This window comes from Sus scrofa, chromosome 3, assembly GCF_000003025.6.
Source record: "Sus scrofa isolate TJ Tabasco breed Duroc chromosome 3, Sscrofa11.1, whole genome shotgun sequence".
Classification (NCBI taxonomy): Eukaryota; Metazoa; Chordata; class Mammalia; order Artiodactyla; family Suidae; genus Sus; species Sus scrofa.
The window spans coordinates 28,915,605-28,927,124 of record NC_010445.4 but is presented as its reverse complement, the minus strand read 5'-3'; positions in this window follow the sequence as shown (position 1 = coordinate 28,927,124).

The following is an 11,520-nucleotide window of genomic DNA, read 5'->3' as shown; positions in this document are numbered from 1 at the left end:
ACCATCCTTGGCTTCTAATATTCGTGCCCTTCGGTCATCCTTCCTCTTCAGTGTGAGTGGGACTGTGGCCTGCTTCCAACCCACAGAGCACCGCAGAGGTGACAGTGTCACGTCTTGTTGTCACATAAGATGGCAACGCCCATCTTGCCAGAAGACTCTCTTGTTGATGTGTTAAAACAAGCGGCCACGTGAGGGCCGGCACGGAGGGCATGTGGCAAGGAACAGAGGCCATCATCCAGCCCAAACAGGGACAAAACAGAGGCACGAAACTGAATTCTGTCTACAGCTACAGGAACATGAAGTCAAGTCTTTCCCTAGCTGCTGTGGACTGAATATTTGTGTGCCCCCCACCCCCCCACCAAAATTCATCCACTGAAGCCCTCATCCCCAGTGTGATGGTATGTGGAGGGGAGGCCTTTGGGAGGTGATCAGGGGAGATTAGGTCATGAGGGTGGGCCCTGATGGCAGAATTAGTGCCTTCTCAGAGGCTCTCTCTGGGCTGTGTGAGGACGGAGCGAGAAGGCAGCGTCTGTAAGCTGGTTAGAGAGCCCTCACCAGACCCTGAATCTGCCAGCACCTTGATCTTGGACTTCCAGACTCCAGAATTGTGAGAAATAAATATTGCTGTTGAAGCCACCCAGTCTGTAGTATATTTTTATGGCAGCCTCAGGTGACAAGTACACTGGCCAGGTGTTGAGGATCCAGCCCCAGCCAACATCCTGACCTCAGCCCCAGGCACACCTTGACCTGGCTAAGCTGTGCCTGGATTCTGACCCCCAAACTGAGAGATGACACATGTGTAATTGTCAGCTGCTACGTTTGTGGTGATATTATTATGCAGGAAGACTCTGATAGGAAACACCAAAATCTATAGGGAACACCAAAATCTGATCAGCCAATCATCTGCCCAGGAGCCCAGGGAGAAACCTGGCTTTCATCCTTGGGTTCATTTTCTATTACTCTTGCACCAAGTTGCCAGAGCCTTGGCGCCTTAAAACAGCACGGTTTCTGTAGGTCAGAAGCCCGGGTTGGTTTGGAGGGTTACTCGGCTCAGAGTTTCACGAGTCTAAAATCAAGGTGATAGAGTTCCTGCTGTGGCACAGTGGGTTGAGAGTCTAACTGCATCCACTCAGGTCGCTGCAGAGGTGTGTGTTCAACCTCTGGCCTGGCGCATTGGGTGGGTTAAAGGATCCAGTGTTGTCACAGCTGTGGTTCAGGTGAAAGCTGCAGCTCAGATATAGTCCCTGGCCTGGGAACTTCCATATGCTGCAGTGCAGCCATAAAATTTTTAAAAATAAATTTAAAACATAAATTGATCAATTAAATTAAATTAAGCTGTTGACAGGATGGGCTATTATCAGGAGGCTCTGGAAGAATCTGCTTCCACGTTTATTCATTTTATTGGCCAAATTCAGTTTCTTGTACTCGTAGGACTGAGGTCTCTGTTTCCTTGGCTCCACAGGTCCCTCTGCAGTTGTCCATACATGGAGGCTGAATCCATTTCACATTTCAAATCTCGCTTAATTCTTTTTTTTTTTTTTTTTTTTTTTTTTTTTTGGTCTTTCTAGGGCCGCACCCATGGCATACAGAAGTTCCCAGGCTAGGGGTCAAATCAGAGCCACAGCTGCCAACCTACATCACAGCCACAGCATCACGGGATCTGAGTCGCATCTGTGACCTACACCACAGTTCATGGCAATGCTGGATCCTTAACCCACTGAGCGAGGCCAGGGATCGTACCTGCATCCTCACAGATACTAGTCGGGTTCATTACCACTGAGCCATGATGGGAACTCCTCACATCTCTCTGAATTCCCTTTCTGCTTCTTTCTTCTGTGAGCCAGAGAATATTCTCTGCTTTTAAGAGCACATGGATTTAGTGGGGCCCACATAGATCACCCAGACTAATCAAAAAACTTAATTACATCTTCAAAATCGCTTTGGCCACAAAATGTAACATATTCATGGGTTCCAGAGATTAGGGTGTGGACAATATTTGGGAGACCATTACTCTGCCTACCCCAACCCTTGACTCAGCCCTCCTCCTCACCTGTGCCTCTCATTGGTCACTCTCCAAACCTCTCTCCTAATGGCCACCTCTTCTGTGTAGCTTCAGGTCTCACTATCCCATTTTTCCTTAGAGGTCTGGTGTCTGGACTATTGCAGTAGACACCTAGCTTTTAGTCTCCTTCCTCTTCCATCTCTTTCCATTGTCACTTGACCTCTCTCAAACCCTGGTCCTTCACAAGAAGCCCGCCACTGCCACCAGGATAAATCCCAACTCCTCAGCATGGTATTCTTGGCCCCAAGTGTCCCTCCTACCATGTTCCCTCCTGCTCTTGCCACAGCCTTTGTTCTTCCTTCAATTCAGTCCTCTATGCCTGTGCACATGCTGTTTCTCAGCCTGTAATGTCCTTCCTCCACCCCCATCTTCTTGGCAAACTCCTATTCATGCCTCAAAACCCTGCCTAACCAATACTAGCTTAACTACGACTTTGAGTCATTCCTTAGTTTCTCAGCTGGAGCTAATTGTTATTTCGTCTGCGAATCACCAGCACCATAGGGGGTATCTATTTGATAGCACCTATCGCAAGATGTTGCAGTTACGAGCTTACATGCCCATGTATCTCCTAAGAACCCAGAGGTTGAAAGCCTAGATGCCGACGGGAGCCAGACAGATCATGTGAACCTGTGAAGCTGCTTGGGCACAAGACAACAGGGACTAGTGGGGACAGAGGAAACACAGGGGAGAGGACACTGCGAGTAAAAGGCCACTGTGTTGCTGAAAATCCCATGTAAATGAGAGCCCAGAATCCCACTCTGAGCTGTAAACTGTGTAGAATTTCTCAGTCACATCCACTCAGCTGCTGAAGCAGAGTGGCTCAGAACAGCTAAGTGTCCGTGAAGGGGAGTAAAAGATAAACAGTGGGAGGTTCACAGCGTGGACTCAAATTCAGCAGTTGAAATGTATAAACTGTAACTCCATCGCTCAACACAGATAAAACTCACAAACAGAGGAGCAGGATGGAGTTCCCATTGTGGCTCAGTGGGTTAAGAACCTGACATAGTGTCCATGAGGATGTGGGTTCAATCCTTGGCCTTGCTCAGTAGATTAAGGATCCAGCGTTGCCACAAGCTTCGGTGTAGGTCACAGATGTGGCTCAGGTCTGGTGTTGCCGTGGCTGTGGTATAGACAGGCAGCTGCAGCTCTGATTCAACCTCTAGCCCGGGAATGGCCATATGCCACAGGTGTGGCCTTAAAAAGATAAAAAAAAATAAAAATAAAAAACGAGGAGCAAAAGAGGGCAAGCATAGGAAGATGATCCACCGTGACACCATTTACACAGAGTTAACATTGTGCAAACAATACCCTATTTGTTGTTTCTAGCTACACGGGTAGTGAAAGCATAAAAGCACGTGTGAGAGCGCGGAAGTCGAGATTCAGGATCCACGATCTCCTCTGACAAGGCCCCAAGCTTGAGTCTTTCACATCCTCCCTTCTTGATTTCTGCCGGACTCCGTACCGCCGCACTCTAGTCCACTAACATTTTTATTTAACCTATAAAGATGGACATTTTTATTTCAAAAGAACAAGTTATCTCACTTCTGCAAATGGAAAAAGAGCATCATCTGCCATAAATAGCTGATGATGATGATTATTATTATTATTTGCTTTTTAGGGCCACTCCCGTGGCACATAGAGGTTCCCAGGCTAGGGACTGAATCGGAGCTACAGCTGTTGGCCTACACCACAGCCACAGCCACCGCCACACCAGATCTGACCCGGTCTGCGACCCACACCACAGCTCACAGCAATGCTGCATCCTTAACCCACTGAGCGAGGCCAGGGATTGAACCCGCAACCTCATGGTTCCTAGTCGGATTCGTTTCTGCTGCGCCATGACAGGAACTCCAATAGCTGATAATTATTTTTAAATGCAGTGAAAACACCTTCCTATGCTGTTGGTGGAATGTAAATTGGTACAGCCACTATGGAGAACAGTATGGAGGTTCCTCAAAATGGAGTTGCCATATGATCCAGCAGTGCCACACCTGGGCATATATCTGGAGAAACCTACAATTGGAAAGATATGTACACCCCATCGTTCACTGCAGCACTATGCACAATAGCCAAGACACAGAGGCAACCTAAATGTCCATCAGCAGATGACTGGATAAAGATGATGTGGTATGTGTATTTCACATAGTGAAATACTACTCAGCCATCAAAGGAATGAAATAATGCCATTTGCAATAGGCATGGACCTAGAGATTACCATACTAAGTCAGAGAAAGACAAATATCATATGACCTCACTTATATGTGGAATCTTAAAAAAATTATACAAATGGACCTATTTATAAAACAGAAACAGACTCACAACTTAGAAAACAAAGCTATGGTTAACAACGGAGAAAGGTGTCAAGGGAGGGATAAATTTAGAGGTTTGGATTAACACCGCTATACATAAAACAGATAATCAACAGGGACCTACTGTGTAGCACAGCAAACTCTACTCTATATTCTGTAATAATCCATATGGGAAAAGAATCTTTAAAAAAATGTACGCCTGAAACACATGATTGTAAATCAACAACTGTACTCCAACATAAAAATTAAATTGAAATAGGGGAGTTCCCGGCATGGCGTGGCGAAAAGGAATCTGACTAGGAACCATGAGGTTTCGGGTTTGATCCCTGGCCTTGCTCAGTGGATTGAGGATCCAGCGTTGCCATGAGCTGTGGTGTAGTTTCAGACTCGGCTCGGATCTGGCGGCTGTGACTGTGGCGTAGGCCAGCAGCTGCAGCGCCAATTAGACCTCTAGTCTGGGACCCTCCATATGCCAAGGTGCAGCCCTAAAGAGACACACACACACAAAATAAATAAATAAATAAATAAATAAATTGAAATAAAATAAAATGCAGTGAAAGCAAAATGGTGTCTGTATATAGCATATCGATATGGTTACGAGTGAAGAGTTATGAGCCAGAAGCCTGAGCTCCCTTACTTAACAGGGGGCTACGTAAGTGTCAGGAAAGTGTTAAACACAGAGCAACACCCAAGTGAGACTTTCTCCTTTCACAAGATCAGAAGGGGTATTAGAAAGTGAAAGGGGAATACATTTCTACAAGGTTATCCAAGTACCTAATGCCTTCTCTGTGAGGGATCTAAAATCCACCTTGTTCTAGCACTTTCGGGTTTCAGGGCTAGGTCTCCCCATTGTCCGATCACTCAGTGGATCTCAGCAGCCAGCCAGTGACCATGCCACCAGCCAACATCTACTGTGAATTCTTTGGGTGCTGAGTCTTGGCCCTCTCGCAATGCTCTTGGCAGTCCAAGCACTGGTATGCTCAACTGAGGAAGCTCAGAGAGGTTAACCGGCTTGCTTGCCTAAGTTCACACAGCTATGAAGGGGTGGAACCCAGGCTCAAATCCATACCTGTTTACCTTGCGGTTGGTGTCATGCATGGATCACTGCATCCCAGAGATGCCGCTGGAGTTCCGGACCCTGGAGGGGTCTGAAGAGAGCATATAGGGCAGCCACTTGAAACAGAGATACTACTGCTTATAAGCCTCTGTGTTCCTCCTGGACCCTGAGCCAGGCACTACATTTCACAGTCCCACTGGCTCCCTGTTGGGCCTCATGACTGGTTCTCACCAGTGTGGGACACTCTGCAGCTGATACAGTTAAAACTGGTCTGCTTTCCCACAGCCTCTGTCACCATCCTCCAGCTCAAGGTAGGAGGAATGAAGCAGAAGTAGAAGCAGAAGACACCTGTGTTCCTAAGTATCATGTGGACACCCCTGCCCACCCCCACCCCCACTTCTTGGACTGTGACATGAGCAAGAAATAAACTTGTATTGTGGTAAGTAAGCCACTGAAAACTTGGGGATGTTTGTTACAGCAGCGAGCCTTCACTGACTAGCATCCTGTTATCCACTATTCTGCTCCAACCAACTGTTACCCTGTGGGAAGGCAGGCCCACGGCTGCCAAATCTTTTTATCATCTAATTTTTTTTAAGAGAAGCCAGAAATCTGGATTTTTAAAAAATATGAAATTTCCTGGTTTAAAAACGTTGGCCACCAAATCAAATGTATTATTATTATTTTAAATGCTCTGCAAGCCAAATGAAACACATCTGTGAGCTCCACTTGGCCTGTGGGCTGCTGGTTGCAACCTCTTGTCAAAAAACTCCAAATCCAACAGCATAACAGCATATATTCTTAAGTTGATGTTGGCCTGGGGTGGGGGGTAGGGTGGCAGCGGTGCCAGGTCCATGGTCTTGCGGGTTCCAGAGAAGACTCTATGGTGATGGAAACATTGACCAACTCTTTAATTTCCACCTAAGGCTGGAGGCAGAGCATTATTCTAGTTTCATGATACAATTTGGCCACACTGTTGAAATTCCAAGAAGCCGGCTCTGCATTTCTAGGTGACCAAGGTCCAGCTGGGCCAGGCTGGCCCACCCACCCAGCCCCTGGTGCTGCTTCCGCTTTGGTTACACTGAACTGAAGGGGTGAGGATGAAACTGACACCAACCACATCTTAAAGGGGAAATGGGAGAAACCCCCACATAAATCTAGTCCCAAGTCACAGCATCAACATTCCTTTTGAATAGCTAATGATAATCGCTAGGATTGATTGATTAATTGATTGATTGATTTTTTTGCCTTTTAGGGATGCATCTGTGGCATATGGAAGTTCCGCGGGTAGGAGTCAAATTAGAGCCTGCAGCCGCCGCCTTTGCCACAGGCACAGGAACGCCAGATCCTAGCCACAATCTGCGGCCTACACACCACAGCTCATAGCAACACCGGATCCTTAACCCACTGAGAGAGGCCAGGGATTGAACCCACATCCTCATGGATACCAGCGGGGCTCGTTACCGCTGAGCCACGATGGGAACTCCAATCGCTACAATTTATTGAGCACTTAGTATGTGCCAGACCCAGACACGCACTTCATGCAAATCACTGTTGTCAATGAGGAAAGAAATTCAGGAAGACGTGTCCCAAGTCACATCCCGATTTCTGCCTTCTTTTTTCATCCCAAAGCCTTTCTTCATCAGCCTCTGGAGGGCTGGGGTCATGATCCCCTTGGCGGGTGAGCATCTTGCTCCCAGCCCACTAGGAACCACAGACCCCTCAGTCTCACCAAGGCCAGTGTGTCTTGCTGTCCACCAGGACCTGGAGTTGTCTGATTCCTGGGAAATTTGACATCACAGGCCCTCTGCCTCTGTTCCAATATTTTTTTTTTTTTTTTTTTTTTTTTTTTTTTTTTTTTTTTTTTTTTGCTTTTTTAGGGCCGCATCTGCGCCATATGGAAGTTCCCAGGCTAGGGGTCCAATCGGAGCTGTCGCTGCTGACTTATGCCACAGCCACAGCAACGCCAGGTCCGAGCCGTGTCTGTGACCTACACCACAGTTCACAGCAACGCCGGATCCTTAACGCACTGAGCAAGGCCAGGGATCAAACCTGCATCCTCATGGATCCTAGTCAGGTTTGTTAACTACTGAGCCACAATGGGAACTCCTTCTTTTATTCATTTTCTATCAAATCTTTATTTCGCTCCAGCATGTGCCAGACAAGGCAGGGTACCAGGGCCACAGGTCCTGAGGAAACAGTTTGCCCCCAAGCCTTTTCCATTTCATAAAGAAACACAAGGCTGCAGGCCCACAGGGACCCGTGGCCCTGGGTGGCCCTAAAGAGATCCAGGCAGGCCAGGAGCTGCCTCCACCTGACATTGCAGAGCCGGGGGCCACTTGGCCTAAGTCCTGGAATTCAGAAAGATTTTTAAGGCTAGATTCTTAAACATTATCTCCAGAAGATATCCTAAGGGTGGCCACAGCCACCTCCTGATAGGGTTGAGGGAGCAAGGTGGCCATCAGGCCACTCCAAACTTCTGTCCCATGAATCTCGCCAGAAGCACATAAGAATGTATTTTCTGGGAGTTCCCACTGTGGCTCACTGGGTTAAGAACCTGACATAGTGTCTGTGAGAATGAGGGTTTGATCCCTGGCCTCAATCAGTGGGTTAGGGATCTGGCATTACCGTGCGTGGTGGGTGTAGGTGCAGATATGGGTCAGATCTGGCGTGGCTGTGGTGTAGGCCAGCAGCTGCAGCCCCAGTTCAACCCCTGGCCTGGAAACTTCCATATGCTGCAAGTGCAGCCTTAAAAAGAAAAAAAAAAAAAAAATAGAATGTACCCTATGTAAATCCTGCCACTGTCCCACGTCTAGCCTAACTGCACTGCTGTGACTGCGTTCCTATTTGTGTGTATCTGGTTTTTAAGGGTACACATTTATTCCATGCAGATGTTAAAAACCTATTGTATAATCATTTTTGCATTCCTGCTTTGGAAGGTGTTCATTTTCAACATTCTAGGCGTCTCAGGAGATGGCAGTGACCGGGTGTTGGCGAGGTCCTCTGGTCTCCATCCTGAAAGCCCTGAGCAAAACCTACAGAGAAGCAAGGTGAGGCCAGCACCCATGCTCGTGCCTCTCTCTCTCTCTCTCCCTCTCTCTCTCCCTCTCTCTCTCCCTCTCTCTCTCCCTCCCTCTCTCCCTCCCTCTCTCTCTCTCTCTCTCTGGGCCTGGGAGCCAGGAGTCCAGGCCTTTCCCGGAGGCTCCTTCTGCCAGGTTCTGGCCTGGGGGCTCGGCCCTCTCCCCGGGGCCAGATACCTGGGTGCGGGTGGGGCTCCTTCCTGGGAGAAGGCCAGGGTGGGCCTCTGGGGCTTCTGGCCGAGGAGTGGGCTGTTTTCCAGAGTCTGGCGATGCTTCCGTAGCGTCACTGGATTTCAGGCCCGCCGCTAGCTTGAGTCACGGGAAGCTGAGCCAGGACGGGCAAGGGCAGGCCTCGAAGGGATCAGAGGGACGCATTTTAGGGCACTTTTAAAGTTCAAGGTAAAGGCAGGGCCTTGCTGCCATGGGTCCTGTGGGTCCCAGCAGAGCCTGTTTTTGCCTTTTGCACCCAGCTCCTGGGGGTGAGGAGGGGAGCTTCCAGAATCCCAGGGCTCCACACACAGATGTGGGTGGAGGGGCAGCTCCTGCAAGACTCTGAGCCAGGCCGCTGCTCCGCCAGCTCCCCAGAGGGGCCGGCTTCGGATGGGCTACACCTGCCTGGACTCCACCCCTCTTGCTGGCCCAGTTTTTTTCCTCCGTCCAGGTGATAACACCCAGCACCGCCAACTTTCTGGTGAACGAGCTCAGAGGCCCTTCTCAGTCGGATGTCAACATTCGAAGAAGAGCCCCATTCTTGGTTTTTAACTTTACCTATGAATTTGGCCAACTGGTTTCCTCCCCCCAAGAACGAGAGCAACAAGAGAAGAAATCCGAAACATACCTGAAGCTGTAGGAAGATCAGAGCAACGAGGACAAAGAAGCAAAGGGACACTTAACAGAAACATCTTTCGACGAGGGAACAGAACAGTATGTCAACAGGATGTCAGACTGACCATTTCTGGTGTTTGTCGGTTTTACAGCCAGAAACGGAGTGACTTTCCACCTTGGGTATAGACGGAAAAGCACTGAAATGTCCCCTCCCTACTCCAAGTGATTGGAAATATTAAGGCTCCTATAAAAGTCACATAATTAATTTCCAATGGAGTAGGTATTAAGCCAAAGTCTGTAAATATGCTCAGGAAGCCCATTTTCCCAGTATTTTTAAGTTCTTTTTTTCTACTTCCTAGGAAGCTTTTGCTATGTTCTGTCAACATACTTAAAACTGCAACTTCTAACCACAAAATAAGAAAAAGAATATACAGGAGAAAAAAATTTAGATGGCCAAAACCTCCTCCATAGACTGTGTCTCATTTAATCCCCCTAAACGTCCATTAAGGCAGAGATTATAACTCCCACTTTACAGGTGAGGAAACTGGGGCCAGGGAGGCTCAACAGGGCCCAGGGACTTGCAGCTGTTGGGAAGTGGCAGGAGGCCCATTCCCTTTGGCTCTACCCACAAGAGGGGACAGAGGAGACGATGAAGCCTTGATGGCGGCAGCAGGGTGGGACCAGGTGGGGTGTCCTCGCCCAGCCGCAGCCTCGTGGTGCCCTGACCCCAGGCAGCGGGGCTCTAGAGCTCATGCCCCAGACCATGAGAGCAGCGTGGTAATTCCCTGCTAATGTGGGTCTCTCTGAGATGATGAGTTCCTTAAGGGGAAGGACCTGTCCTGTTTGCCACGGTGGCCACAGTGTCAGCTCTGTGCCTGGCACACAGGAGGCAAGCAAGCATCAGTTCAATGAACCACTGACCTCTAAGCTTCGGAGGTAAGGTAATGGGTTGAGTTCCATTAAGAGAGCAATTGCAGGGAGTTCCCATGTGGTGCAGTGGGTTAAGGCCCTGGCATGGTCACTGAAGGGGCTCAGGTTGCTGCTGTGGCACAGGTTCAGTCCCTGGCCCAGGAACATCCACATGCTGATGGCGCAGCCAAAAAAAAAAGTAATTCCATGTGCTAGGCACATAGTAGGTCCTCAAGAGGAAATGGGGTTGATGATTAGCAATGATCCAATGATCAGTCCTTTGCCTTAAGAGGGGGCTGACCTAGCCCCCCTTTGCACCTCTAGGCTGCTATTGGAGAAACCATGGTGGGGGGGCAGTCCCCCAGCCCAAACTGAGCCCAGAGGCCCCCCGACCACAGATTTCCTTGCCTCTCCTTGAGCATGGCCCTCCAGACTTCTGGAATTGGGGCCCAAGAGGGAAAAGAGACATAAGCCACAAAGCCAGTGGGTCTAAGTCCAGTTTGGTGGCTGCAAACCAGGACACCCCTCCCAGGGACGTGGGGGCAAAGTGGGAGTGCAGCTGGAGCAGAAGGAGAGGAGGGGGCTGTGTGGCTCATCTCCTCTGGCTGGGGTCCCTAGGACCCCCGCTGACGGCATCAGAAGCGCCCACTGGGCTGAGGGATGTGCTTTCTGAGTGTGACACCCATTGGCCAACAGAGGACAGCAAATACATTTTTTATGATCCTGGGAGGCTGAGTCCAGTCACATTTACTTGAAAAGAGGCCTGGCGGTTCTAGGGGACTAGTCATGTCTCAGTTATGTGGATCCTCTTCGGGATCCTCATCAACACTTCTGGGATGATCTGGGGGTTCTGGGAAAAGGGTGCGGTGGGGGGCAGATTTCCGAGAGGTCACTGGGTTGTGAGGGATCGTCACCCTAACTGTTGGAACCTTAGGTAGTTTGGGGAGGGGGGAGTGGCTTATAGGGGGAGGGGAGCGGGTGTCAGCACCAGGGGTCAGATCTTTGGGGGGTAGCGAGGGTACGCTCATGCCCCACCCCCACTCCCCAATTTCCAGCCTATCTCCCAGAGCCCGGCACTGTGAAAGTGGAAACAGGGGGGCTTTGGAATGGCGAAGGGGAAGCACAACTTTATTTTTTGGCCTGAAGGTGGGTTGGTATTTTGGGGGAGTTCTTGGGATCAGAACACGCCCATCCCATGTCAAACTTGGGGCTTCTAGGGGACTCCGGTGATGCCAGAGGTGGTAAGGGGCCACCAAGGGGGTAGGTGGCCAGGTGTGGGAG